Here is a 15,303-nt window from a genome sequence, read left to right as displayed (position 1 = left end):
GTGGGAGTAGAGACGCTTCCGGGCCGTCACTTCCGGCGGGTGGGCTCCCGGAGGAGACTAGGTGGCTGGAGGTGGTCCGTAAGGACCCGCGGGAATGTGGAGGGCGGAAAGGTCTGCGGCCTGAAGGACTTCCGGGAACCGGGAAGCACTGTGCCTCCGTTGTCATGAAGAAAAAGCCGCGCGCGGACGATTCGCCCGCTCACTTGCAGCTCCCAGAATTTGACAGGCATCCTCCGGTGACCGGGTGAGGCGGCCAGGGCTGGGCTGCGAGTCCTCGCGGGCAATTTAAAGTTACAGCGGCCGGGCGCTGTGGGTCACACCTGCAATACCAGTGCGTAGGGAGGCCGAAGCGGGAGGATCGCTTGAGGGAGCTCGAGACCAGCCTGGGCAACAAAGCGAGACCCCACCTCTACAAAAATGTGAAAATTATCCGGGTGTGTTGGCGCGTGCCTCTCGTCCCAGCTACCCAGGAGGCCGAAGCGGGAGGATCGCTTGAGCCTGGGAGATCACTGCACTGCAGCCTGGGTGATACCGTGAGACCCTGTCTCTAAAAATAAATGTTAAAATAAAAATGAAGTTACAGTTAGGACGCTTCCCAGTGACAGGATCATCATGAAGAAATGGTTCTGGTGGCGATGCTTCCACCTCCCGTCTGGTTAGTTACAGTTTACTATAATCTCTATCAAATGAGAGCCCAGATTAACTCGAGGTTACTTGCCCCTGAACCACACTAAAGGAACTGAATCATCCAGATATCTCCAGATGAAGAAGTTGCGTGCAGAAGTTCAGATGTGGTGCTCTGGAGTGAAATCCGTATTCTAGTTCTGGCCTTGTGATCTTGTTTGAGCAGATTACCTAAATCCTCTGAACCTCTGTTATCTAGCAATACAATGGGGTAATAATAGTACATCTTTTATAAGGTGGTTGAGAGAATTATTAGATAAGTGTCTGTCATATGGGTAGCCAGGCACCCACTAGGTACAGGCACTAATAGATGATTACCTGTGTTACCATAGGTGTTGTGATTACCAGGGCAGATCTCAGCATCCCTCAACCCCTCAATCTTTTCAGATTGGGATTCCACAAGTAAAAAGTAGATTGAAGAAAAGATTCTGCTTTTGAAAAAGAAGAGAAAAATAGGTAATTGGGTTCTAAAAAGGCAATTTCTTTGTGTTTTCAATGATGAGAAGATAACCGTTTTGGTTCACCTCAACTGACATTGCTAGGCCCAGGGAATGCTGAAGAGACTAAGATCCCCCGCCACCCCCGATTCTGTAGGAGCTTACACTAGACCAACAAGGGGACAAGAGGTTGTTGTTTATCACTATCAGTGTGCTCGGGGTAGTGTACAAAGTTCAGCAGAAACCCTGATGAGGTAATATTTCTGTGCAGTTGGTTTACGGAAGGTTTCAGAGATTTAAACTTGGTACTCTGGAAGGAAAGGTAAGATTTTTACAGCATGCAAGAAAGGGAAAGGACACTACATAAAGAGGAAAATAACATTAAATACTACATTAAAAGTTTTTGAACTCTATAATTTTCTATGGGCTTTTATAAACACTTCTTATTTACATCTAGAGCAAAAGTTATCCTAAGTCGGGCACATTAAAGCTGAAAGAGTTTTCAGTAATCTGCTTAAAGTCACCAAGCTGTTGAGTGCCAGAACCAAGATGTGAGTCCCGAAACCCATGAGAGTGTTATTTTCACCATGTCGTAAGGCCATACTCACCTAAGCGTCTTGAAGAGTCATAGCTTCTGTGATTTATAAAACATAGTGTTTTAACCTTGGCTGTCTATCAAAATCAACTGTAGGACTTTAAAAAATTATAGATGACCAGGTGCGGTGGCTCACACCTATAATCCCAGCACTTTGGAAGGCCAAGGCAGGCAGATCACGAGGTCAAGAGTTCGAGACCATTCTGGCCAACATGGTGAAACCTTGTCTCCACTAAAAATACAAAAATTAGCTGGGCGTGGTGGTGTGCACCTGTAGTCCCATCTACTCAGGAAACTGAAGTAGAAGAATTGCTTGAACCTGGGAGGCAGAGGTTGCAGTGAGCTGAGATTGTGCCACTGCTAGCCTGGGCGACAAGAGTGAGACTGTCTCAAAAAAAAAAAATTATAAATGCCTAAGCCACCTCTAGACCTATTGAATCTGAAGAGGTGTGTGATAGATGTAGAAGGAACTGTAATTTTCTTTTTAAACACTGGTGATAATGATACACAGAACTGAGAATGCTGGATTCCAGCTTTTACTTGACAACACAACAATGTCTAAAAGATTGATTAACATGAATATTTCACTAACTCCCAAGTTCTCTAGGCTTATGGTAGACAAGGGGTTTAATAGACATGCACCTTCTTGATCGACAGATTTTTCCTTTAAGTGTTTCCTAAAAATGGGCACAAGGTAAGACTAAGTACACAAATGACTGCATAGGTTTTTATTTATTTGTAGAAATTAGAGGCCAAGCACAGTGGCTCATGCCTGTAATCCCAGCACTCCTCAGCCAAGGAGGCCAAGGTGGGCGATCACCTGAGGTCAGGAGTTTGTGACCAGCCTGGGCAACATTGTGAAACTCTGTCTCTACTAAAAATACAGAAATTAGCTGGGCATGGTGGTGGACACCTGTAATCCCAACTACTTAGGAGGCTAAGGCAGGAGAATTGCTTGAGCCCGGGAGGCAGAGGTTGCAGTGAGCCAAGATTGCACCACTGCACTCCAGCCCAGGCGACAAGAGTGAGACTGTCTCAAAAAAAAGGGAAGAAATTAGAGTAAATGTCTTATGGAAGAAAGGCCTGTGAGATAACACGTTCTGGCTTTACTGGTCAGGAAATGCATTTATCTGTGTGTACTATTTGTAATAAAGTTAGCCTATGCCATCCTATTCTCCAGGAAAGTAATCCTTTAGAGACACTCCTGGAATGAAGAGGGTTCCATGGACATACATATTTACTTGGCTGTGAGTAACTGCAAGGGAAGCAGGAAAAGCTGAAAACAGGGTTGCAATGATTACCTTAGGCCAGTCACAATTAATCACTGTGGACCTAGCCATATTGCTGTCTCAAATTGAATTAATGTTAAACTAAGGAAGAAGTGGGGAATAGATTTTAGATAAGTAACTAAAAGAGTAGCACAACTGTTTGCCCATAGTTTTCCAAATATTTTGAACACAACCTATTTTGTTAAATACTATAAAAATGGGAAATGCTAGAGTCACACATAGACACAAAACAGCAAACACACTTAAACGGTTTGGGGGATTGGAATATGTCTCTATTGACAACCTTTACTTAGTAAGGTGAAGTAGACTTTCTGGTTGGGGACCATCTTACTTAAGTAGACTTATCTTTCATGGATATATGCTCCTAGAAATTGCCATAGACAAGCTATGCTCTTCAGTCATTGTAGATAAATAGGATTTTGAGATGGTCCTCAGAAATCTATATAGCTTTCTACCTTTTCCTTCCCAGATTTGTAAACTCAGGTCCAGAGAGGTTAAGTGATTTATTCTATGATAGAACACTGACTCTAGATGTCCAAGTCAGCATGTTTTCCATTTTATTATATTGTCTTTTTTTGTCCCTCAGCCTACCTCTAGCATCTTCACTAATGAAATGGTGTTGGGCTCCACAATTAGATATAGTATTTTATTTGACTTTGGCTTTCACATTTCAAGCAAAATATATTACATAGGCTATGTTCAGTATCACTTGTGGAAAGAGAGATAAGAAATCAGAAGCATTATTTTTTAACTAAAATATTGAATACATGTAAAGAATTGAAAGGGTTATTTTTAGCTAAAAGCATCATTTTTTGTTTGTTTGTTTGTTTGTTTGTTTGTTTGTTTTGTAGAGACAGGAGTCTCACTATGTTGTCCAGGCTGATCTTGAACTCCTGGGCTTAAGCAGGCCTTCTGCCTCAGCCTTTCAAAGTGCTAGGATTATAGGCATGAGCCACTGTGCTCAGCCTGCTTATATATTTTTAAACAGTATTCCTAAAGCTTTGCACCTTGTATCTTAAAATTAATATTTAAAAAGCTTGAGAACCTAGAAGATGGAAACTAATCTGTACTCTAGTCCCATCTTGTCCTGTAAGTTGGCTGCTCCTTTGCTTTTAAATAAGATGTCTCCTCGGAGAGTCTACATTTACTGAATAAAATCTGCAATTTATACCATATCACATGACTTCAATGTAAATGCTAACTTTTTCAAAGCCTCACTGAATTTCCCACAATATATAAAAACCCAGCTTTCTCTTGGAGCTGAAGTGGAAAGAAATTCCAACCTAGTATGCAGGTTGTAACCAGTTGACATAGAACTGTGTTTGAAAACGAAATAGATTTCAGAACCTAAGGGTAGGCAAATGATTTGTATAGACTTTCTCCCAAGCAGACTTACAAATGCCAAGAAGCAGGAGGAAAAAAACCTTAACATCATTAGTCATTAGGGAAATGCAAAGCAAACCTACAATGAGATGTCATTTCACATCCACTTGCACGACTGTAATCAGAAAGTCAAACACTAACAAGTGTTGACAAGGATATGGAGAAACTGGAACCCTTACAGATTGCCAATGGGGTTATGAAATGATGTGGTCACTTTGGGAAACAGTTTAGCTGTTCCTTAATAAGTTAAACATTAAGTTTGAGCTGTATGACCCAGCAGTTCCTCTCCCAGGAGTAGACTCAAGACAAATAGAAACATATATCCATACAAAAATGTATATGTGAATATTGATAGTAACATTATTCATAATTGCCAACAAGTGACCATAACCCAAGTGTCCATCAACTGATTAATGTATAAATAAAATCTTATATATCCATACAGTGGAATCTTTGGCCATAAAATGGAAATGAAGTACCAGTACATGCTATAATATGTATGAACCACAAAAACATACCAAGTATAAGAAGCCAGTCACCAAAGACCACATACTGGATGGTTTCATTTATATGAAATGTCCAAAATAGTCAAATTCATAGATATAAAAAGTAGGTTAGTGGTTGCCTATGGCTGGGAAAGTGAGTAGAGAAGTAACTGCTAATGGATATGGGGTTTATTTAGGTTGGAGGAGGGTGAAAATGTTCTAAAATTGATTTTAGCAATAATTGCACAACTCTGAATATGTTAAAAATTATTGAATTGTCCACTTCAAATAGGCAAATTGTACAGAATGTGAATTATCTATCAATAAACCTGTTTTTAAATTACAAATAAAACAAAAGCCTAAGGGTGCAATCAGGAAGAGCTGCTCGAGGAGAACGGAGGTCCTCATGTTGGACAGACTGCTCATCATATACCACAGTGTAAAGAGGAAGATATAATTGTCCAGAATAAAGGCATTTCCCAGCCTCCCTTGCAGCTTGGTGTGACTTTGCAACTGATTCTCAACAGTGGGATGCAAGTGAAAGCAATGTGTTTAAGTTTCAAGAGTTCTTAATAATGAGGTACCAGCCATGTGTTGAAGACAGCAGAGCAATAAAATAGGCAGAGTTTGGGTCCCTGCTGCTTGTGGAACTTCTGTATCAGTCCTGGACTGGTTTCATGAGGGACAAATAAACTTCTAATTTGTTTAACACAGTGTTTGGGTTTTCTGCCCCCTGTGGTACTAGTTAGTCCAAACAATATATTATTAATGTGAATATAGATTAATAGTAAAATTAATGAGCTAATGTGCTCAGCTCATAGGTCAAAAGCAATAGCTGTTGCTAGTAGATGACTTGCCATATGCTTTAATAAGCAATGACAAGAATATGTTGTTTTTTAAATATGTGTTTTCAAAAGGAAAATTTAGGTGTAATGTTCAAAAATTTATTTGTAATAAAGCAATTTGATGAATCTAGGAAAAGCAAAATTTAAAAATAAATAAATAGGGATTTGTATGTGCCTTCTGTGCTATTTAAGAATGAGGGCACCATGAGCTTAGACAGTTGGTCCCAATTTGTCAGACACAAAGTCTGATGTGGAAAATGGGAACTTATTTACTTCGTAGAAATATTCCTAAAGACCATCCAACTTACATTGTTCTCATTCACCACACTAGCACTTGAAAATTTGTTCACCAGACTCTACTTATGATTCTCTAGGATGACAGTACCCCTCATCCCCAGAAAGTAATGCTAATATGGTTAAGCAAGGTTAAGAACAAGGATATTAATGAGCATGCTGCTGAGAGTCAAGGTTTTGGAGAGATGACGAAAAGGGATGAACATACTGGGTTTTCACTTGACATCCTTTCTTTCGGGTCAGTCTCTTGATTTTCCTGGCCTTTCAGTTTTTCTCTCTCAAAATGTACCCCCTGCCCCTACCCATCATCCTTGATGGTTCTTCCTCTTGTCCCATGACACTGGGAAGGTGATAACAAGACGAGTCTCAATATGTCTCTTGCTTGAGAGGGATCTTCTGCTTTGAAAGAGACCCAGGGAAAAGGAGGATGCTCAGGCCCCTCCTAGTTAGACCCACCAGATCTAGCCCTGCTCACCAAAGTTAGGGCTTCCACTTAAGCATATGGGGCCAGATCCTTAATGCAGTAATAAACAATAAGGCTCTAATGGCCTTACCTTCCATGAGAGGCTTTGTGAAGGTCCTGCAGCTACAGTAAGGAATCCTAATGTGGGGAAGCATAGGGCACTTTAACATTCTTCATTTGGCCGTCTCTTCATGAATAACACTACTGAATTAGCTAGGGTCCAGTCAGGAGACAGAAATCACACCAATTATTTCAACAGAGAATTTAATCTAAAGAAAGGTTAATATGGTATAAAGTTGTTAACTAGGTAATCCAAAAGGCAAAAGTAAAGTTAGGGTGCTGGTAACTAAGAAGCAGCCACCACATCTATGGCTGAGGAAACAAGGAAGAAGTTGGAATTATTACAACTTGGAAACTCAGAGGAGCAGAAACTCAGGCTGTTAAGGAGGAGCATTGCAGCCCTGCTCTTGTCATTGAGGGAGAACTGATTGAGCTGGTTCTTTATGTGTTGGGAAAGCTGCAAATGGGGCTCAGCTGCTACTGGGGATTCTAGAAGCTTTGGAGTGCTCATAGGAATTGCAAGCAGACGGGAATTAGAATGGAGGAGCAAGTCCTCCTTGGCCCAGTCTCGTAGCATTACTAAGGCCTCATTGGGAGAGATTGTGGTTTGCATTCTGCCAGCTCTAGGCACAATATGGAAGGGTAGCTTTGGAGCCAGGGCAGATAACTGATGGGAGTTATTTGAGTAGATGTTCTACTCCAAGTGTACAGATTAGAGTTTACAGTCAGTCTCCTCTGAGATTGAGTAACTTAAATTGGTTCCTAAGATCTCTTAATATTCCTCTGATTCAGTAACTTAAATCAGTTCCTAAGATCTCTTAATAGTTCCTCTGAAGGGACTGATAATATCAGGCGAGGATCCTACCTAGAATCCAAGATCACTCCAGTCAGACATTATACCTCAGCTATAACCTGCCAGCTATCCTTTTCCATCTTTACTCCCCAGGGCTCGATTCCACACATGAGTTTTGGAATACCAAAACTGAAAAGTGCAGTACTGGATGCAGAAAAAGGAAAAAGCAGCAGGGAAATGCACTATAACAAATTTTTATTTTATTTATTTATTTTTTGAGACAGTCTTGCTTTGTCGCCAGGTGCCAGGCTAGAGTTCAGTAGCGCGATCTTGGCTCACTGCAACCTCCGCCTCCCAGGTTCAAGCAATTTTCCTGCCTCAGCCTCCTGAGTAGCTGGGACTATAGATGCACACTACCACGCCCAGTTAATTTTATATATATATATATTTTAGTAGAGATGGGGTTTCACTATGTTGACCAGGATGGTCTTAATCTCTTGACCTCGTGATCCGCCTGCCTTGGCCTCCCAAAGCGCTGGGATGACAGGCATGAGCCACCGCGCCCAGCCACTATAACAAATTCTATTCACTGCCATGGCGTTCTTCCTTTTTCATAAAGAGACCTTGATTTTGTTAAGGGAAGCAATATGCCAGTCCCAGGAAAGGAATCATGATTAAGTCCATCAGAGTACTCTCAGTCACATTTCCACAGTTTCTTACAGCCAGTGATGGCTATGTTTCTCAGTTCTGGCTTAAGAGATGTAAGGAGAAACTGGCTGGTAAGGTTTTGGGGAATAATTTTGTTTACCATTGAAAGAGCTGTGCATGCAAAGGGGATGTGCTCCTCCTGCCTTTGTTCTTTTATACTCAGGATGCCTGGATGTAATTGCTGGAACTGAGGCAGCCATCTTGCAATGATGAGGTGACAAGTGTGAGGACAAGTAGACATGCCAAGGAAGGCAAAGCAGAAAAAAATAGAGCCCAGTTTCTTGAGGAAATTGTTGAGCTGCTGCACCAAGTCAGGAACATCTGTCTGCAGACTGATGGCTACAGGTGTATTATGATGCTTAAGCTACTGTTTAGTTTTCTGTTCATTGCATCCTGGATGATGCATTCAGTGAGTAGGACAGGGATTGAACAACCTGGCATCAAAGCTTGCCGAGGACAAATGACATGAAGAGACAACTAGAATCATGTCGGCTTATCCAAGAAGGATATCATGTATAAGAAAAAACAGATTTGAATGTGGTGGCTGTTTCTTATGTGACTTAAATCCACAATGGTTTAAATAATGCAAAAATAAAAGAAAAATTTTGTGTAGATTTGCTTCCTGTCTTGTTTCTTGTCATTTGCTGCGTGTCCAACTCCTCTGATGAGGTCACAATGTTTGGTTTCCAACACCAGGAAAGCATTTCTTGCCTTGTTCCCTTCTTGACATCTTGGAGCTTCATGAAGAATACGGTGAAATGTTCTAAGTGTAGCAGGAAACTAACCTTATTGGCCACTACTGATGGAGGAAATCATAACCAGACAGGGCAATCTCACAGATAAATTTTCTCTTAGCTACGAGGTTCTCTTAAAAATGAGGCTTACTTATTCTGGTAGATGACTTGTCCATCAATATGACCTGTCAATTTTTATAATCAATATTATAAGAATAGAGAATTGCATGGTACAAGGAGAATCACTATATTAATAACTAGAATCCTAGATAAGTTATTGTCAGAACAGTAATCATTAATAAGCCACTAGGAAGGGAAAGCATGAAGAGCATTCATTTCTAAAATAAGCTACTATTTCTAATCTGTAGTCCTTCTTTCTTCTTGCATTTGTACCTTTAGGACAATCAATAGCAGATAAAAATGGTGATTTCTTTTTTTGAAATAAATGTCAATATATGTTGCAAAAATACACTATTTACTTAGCACTTACTGTACTAACATTAATACTAATAATGCTGTATCATGACATCTTATTCTCTTTTTCACAAGAACCCAGATACACAGTATTCCCATTTTCAGATGAAAAGCTAGCCCTTAAAAGGTTAAATCATTTTCCCAAGTTCACAGAGCTAGAAAGTAAGTGCTGCAGCTGGAATTTCAACCTTTCTGATTCCAAACCGTGTTCTCAATCCTCCTATTAGAACATCTCCCATATTTTATGTATTATGGCGGTATTGGTGAAGTATTAGAATGCCTCATTATCTGGAAATTTAGGGTCTAGACTCATTTCATCAACTGGTAAAGTTATTGAAGTTCAGCCTCAAAAAAAGTACTCAAGTTTACATTTTCTGACTTGGTTCAATTTTGTTTTATCTCAGTTTCCATATTTATAGAACAGGAATACTAATGTGAGATCTACACTTAAATGACATTGCGCTTTCTATACTTAATGAGAGTTCATATCTGGACACCTTCAAACAGTATCCATTCCACAAAGACCTACTGAGTAAAAGATTTTTGCTAGTGGGCCTGAAAATCCACAGTTTAAAAAAATGACTATTATGCTATAAAAATCATACAACCTTTGTATAAAAATTTCAAAAGCATAGGAAAAAATGTGTTTTCAGGAGAGAGCACTATCCAGGGAAGGTGGTGGTCATGGTAGTCATGGTGTTGAGGATGATGACAGCAAAAACAACCATTTTATTTATTAGCTTGAATGTGCCCGAATTTGTATATCTTGTCTCATTTAATGACATTTAATCTTCTCTACAATCTTACAAGTTTAAACACATTATCATCCACATTTCATAAAGTCATTGAAGCCCAAAGTGTTTGAGAAATCAGTTGCGTTAGTTTCCTGGGGCTGCTGTAAAGTACTGGGTAACTGTAAACACGAGACGCCTATTGTCTCACTGTCGGGGTCCGGCACCTCTGCTGGGGGACTACCTACCTGCAGGAGTCCCCAAGACCACCAACGTAGATGTCTCGTTCAACCTGAGGGAGAGAGTGCACGGAAGTGAAAGAAAATAGAAAAGCGGAGTCTGGAGGGCTGGCTTAGGCTATGTCCAAGCAGCAATTTTATTTTTGCAATATGTTTCCTTATATACTTTTCTGAAGTCAAAGTTGTTTACACCAAATCAACGTACTTAAGTTACAATAAGCAAGTTACGCCCACTAAGTTACGCCCAGTAAGTAAGTTAATCCCATTAAGTAGGTTACGCCCAGTAAGTAGGTTACTTTCAGTAATTAGGTTACGCCCAATAGATCAATGTAAGTAAGTTACAGTCACACCCAGTAAGCTATGAGAAGTAAGTTACAGTTACACCCTATAAGCTATGAGAAGTAAGTTACAGTTACTCCCTGTAAGCTATGGTAAGTAAGTTACAGTTACACCCAGCAAGTTACGGTAGGTTACCAAGTGTAAATACTTAAGTTAATATCTTACAATGAAGGTAACAAGGGTTCAAAATGAACACAAGCAATAAACCATAAGAAGCCGAAAGTGGACACATTGCCTCCCAAGTCCTCATATCCATAAAGTAATGTCTGTTAATTATTTAGAATAACATAGTCCCTCTCTCGGTTCGTGCTTTCCCTCAGCTCGACTCCCCCAACCAGGGATCTGTGTCTGGGCTCAAGCTCACCGTATGGCGAGGCCCATTTCCCAGGGGTCTCACACGGGAGCGATCCCTACAGATTCCCTCATCTCACTGTGTAGTGGCCATCAGCCACTACATAGCAGGCTAGAAGTGTCTGAGGGGCCATGCTCCCTCAGAAACCTCCAGCAAGGATCATTTTGTACCTTTTGCAACTTCTGGTAACCCCAGGCATTCTTTGGTTTGTGGCAGCAAAACTCTAGTCTCTGCCTCCATCTTCATGTGGCTGTCCTCCCTCTGTGACTGTCTTGCCATGGTGTTCTCCTCCCTGGTTGTCTGTGTCCAAATTTCTCTCCTCTTAAAAGGACACCAGTCTTTACTAGGTGATACTTCACCCGAATAGCCTCACTTTAGTTTGACTGCATCTGTAAGGACCTTATTTACAACTAAGATCACATTCCAGTCGGGTGTGGTGGCTCATACCTGTAATCTCAGCACTTTGGGAGGTCAAGCTGGGAGGATACCCTGAGCAAGGGGTTTGAGACCAGCCTAGGTAACATAGTGAGATTATATCTCTACAAAAAAATTTAAAATTAGGTAGGAATGGTGATGAGTGCCTGTAGTCCCTGATACTTGGGAGGTTGGGGCAGGAATATCCCTTGAGCCGAGGAAACAGAGGCTGCAGTGAGCCATGATCCTACTACTACTGCACTCCAGCCTAGGTGACAGAGTGAGGCCCTGTCTCACAAAAAAAAAGAAAAAAAAAAGATGACATTCACAGATACTGGGAATTAGAACATCAACATTTCTTTTGGTTAGATACACTTCAACGCATAGCTTTGTCCAAGGATACAGTGGCTAGTAAAGTATGGAAACTAGATTTGAACTTAGGAGATGCTGGAATCTAGCCACTTGGCCATCAGCCACTACATACTCCATCTCAGTGGCATGTGGTTGGCAAAAATGTGTACAATGCCTTGAGAAAGGTAGAAAGTGTAATAAATGAAAGAAATCTTTCAACTATTCAGTAAAAATTTATTTACGAGAGAACAGAACTTTGGGTTGGTTTCAGATGTTTCCTGTGCAACAGTTAGGTGCCAAAATGGCTCCACCGTTTTGTGGAGGGAAAAGTTATGAGCTAAGAATGTTATAACCAGCAATTTGTCTTTCGGTAGGACAGGCAGGCATTCTCAAAAATGCAAGGGCTTAGAAAATATTCCACTTGTTGAAAAACTATTCAAAGATACATTCCAGTGGTTCATAGGGTTTGGAATTATATAGACCAGAAAAAAACGTCAAAAATCATTTTGAAACCAACATAGTATTGCCAACTTTTAACATTGTAAGGGTGTTTAAAACAAGTCAAACTACCATCTAGTGTTATAATCGTTTCATAAAAGACAGCTTATTTGAATGCCAAAAAATATTTTAAAAATATGTAAACTGATGGCTATTTAAATCAAATCATTTAGCTTTATGAAAAAAATCCTTTAATATTTTGCCCCAGAAAAGTGAAGAACTTTTTTCCGTAGATAAGATCTCTTCTATGAATGGGTGTTTCAAAACCAGGAACTGACAGGAACACAAAAAGAACATGGGCTGAAAATGATCTCTGGCTAGCACTCTGACTTATGCAACTGAGGGAAAAATGTTATTTGAAACTGACTCTAATCATTTCCATTTTTTTAAATCATTTCCATTTTCTAAGGAAAGTTTCAGTGGGAAAATTAATCTTTGCAGTACTACTCCCTTCCACATATAGAGGATGGTAGAAGGTCCAGAGAAGATAACCATTTCCCTCAGCAGACATCTGGGTTTGCACTTAGTGCTTTCCAAATTCTCATGAAAAGTTCTATGAAAGGACCACTAATTTAAAATAATGGTTTGAATGTGCACATTTAATTAACTCTCCCTTCCAAAGTCTCTGTATCAAAAAAAAAAAAAGAAAACTATTTGAAACCAGGTATCGCCCACTTGGCTTTAATTTTTAAGAATTTCTGCAAATTAGAGTATAGATGAGGTTAGGCTGGGAAAATAGTGCATTGATTTGTGATTCATGACATACATAAGGTGAAACTCATCTAGGGAGAAAGAAGAAGGGCCACTAAGCAAATTTAACCAATACCTCTCGCCTGAAACTTGGAGCGAGGACAGTCAGAATCTGTGGGTGAGTGCATCTGGAACCAACACAAGCTACTTGAAGCATTCAATTGCAGTTTACCCTTGGAATGAATTCCCCGCTGAGTAAAGCAGGGCAGTTGCAAAACTGCATTAAAACTAAGGAAGTGGGTGGGTGCTGGGGAGAATTGTTCTGAAACATTGCCTAGAGTTCTAGCTAACTGAGCTAGAACTACAAACGGGAATAGAAGGTCTTGGGCAGAGGAATGATAGTCCTACTCCATATATCTGCTCCCTCCCTGACATCCTAGGCAAATTGGGCCTCCTGTCTGGTATAGGGGAATACTATGGTAAATCAAAGTGTGATAGCCTCCATTTAAGAGCACGGGCTCTGAACTCTCCCTGCATTTAAATACAAGCTCCTCCGCGTACTAGCTCTTTAACTTATTGGCAAGATATTTAACTTCTGTGCCTCAACTCATCTTTAAATGGAGACAATAGTAGTACCTAGATCAAGTGTTTGTTTTTGAGTGTTGATGAGTTAATGAAAAAGTTTTGAGCTAACAATGTTATGCCCAGTATATACATTACTTGGCTCTGTAACCAGAATTTAGAGTTTAGCAAATGCAGCCACTATTATTGATGATATTGCTACTATTATTACCAGGATTGCCAATGTCTACTATGAAGTAGATATTATACATATGGTATATGCAATGAAACAAAGGTTTAGAGTGGTTTTTCAAAAGGTGTTTAATTTCAAATAATTACTGATTGATGAGTTTGAGCATTGAATCTAGATCTGACTCAAAGCTAGTATTTGGTTCTTATTGCTGCTATCACAAGCACCACAGACTTGGTGCTTAAAACAACACAAATGTGTTATCTTACAGTTCCGGTCATCAGAAATCCTAAATGAGTCTCACAGCTAAAAATTAAGGTAATGGCAGGGCTTTGTTCCTCCTGGGGCTCTAGGGAAGAAGCCATTTGCTTGTCTTTTCCAGTTTTGAAGGCTGCCATGTGCATTCCTTGGTTTGCAGTCCCTTTCCTCTTCAAAGCCAGTAATAGCTGGTCAAATCCATCTCCTGCTGCATCACCCTGACACTGACTCATCTTCCACCCTCCTCTTCTACGTTTAAAGACTCTTCTGATTATACTGGGCCCGGCTTGGATAATCCAGGATAATCTCTCTCTTTTAAGGTCAGATGATTAGCAATGTTGATTCCATTTGCCATCTTAACTCCCCTTTGCCATTTAGCCTAACACAGCACTGGATCCTGGGATTAGGATGTCGACATCTTTGAGGGACCATTATTCTGCCTACCACAAAGTCTATGTCACTATATTATTTAAACCTCCCTATTCCTCCATCTGAGCTAGAAAGATAAGACCTAATCTTTGAAAGAACTTATTCCAACACTCTCAGCGTGATAAACGTAGATCCTCCCTCTTTTCCCCATACAGGCAGGATAGGCAAACACAAAAAATTCAATACTTCAAAAGAAGAGGACCACTCTGAGGAATTGGCATATTCTTTATTCATCACAGAATTTCTACCATCATTGGAAGGAAATAAGTGCGGAGATATATTATTTCTATATTCAAAAGTGCTCTTCTCATATTTGCAATAGTTACTTAGAACTATTGAAAAATGTTCCTGTCACAATAACAACAGAAATATCCATATTTGGAAACAAACTGAATAAGCAATTTGCAACCTTTACTAAGGGACCATTCTATGGTAACATATAAGTCCCCAAATCTCAATGTCCTGACATAAATAAAAGGTTTATTTTCCACTCACTTCAAGCCCAATGAAGGCTGGGTGACTCTTCAAGATTGCCATCCTTCAAGTGGAAACTCAAAGATCCAAGAGGCTTCCACTTTGCAGCCTCACCATTTTTTTTGAAATAAAGAAAAGAGGGGACTTTAATGTGTATTTACAGGATGCTGCAAAATATGAAATTATATAGAAATAAGAAACCTAGTCAGAGGACAAGCTTCATACAGTATGTACAGTTGGAACTGTTCAAGTATAGTTTCAGTGTAAAGGTGCTACAATAACAAATCACATTTAAAAAGAGTTCTTAGTAAAGAAACAATAAGACAAAATACCAAACATGGTAAACAACGAATTGCCTCAGCTACATGATCTAAAAGTTAAAGGTCCCAGGAATCCCAACCTGAACTTGGAAGGTACAGCCGTCAGAGGTAGTTTCTGGCACATTTTGATCTTCCTCTTCCTCTACAGAGAAATACTTCTCAATTAAGCTTCAGGAAACCTTATACACAGATGCATTTTCTTGGCTTTGTAGA

Source organism: Callithrix jacchus, chromosome 5, assembly GCF_049354715.1.
Source record: "Callithrix jacchus isolate 240 chromosome 5, calJac240_pri, whole genome shotgun sequence".
Classification (NCBI taxonomy): Eukaryota; Metazoa; Chordata; class Mammalia; order Primates; family Cebidae; genus Callithrix; species Callithrix jacchus.
Note: the sequence above shows the minus strand (reverse complement) of the source record.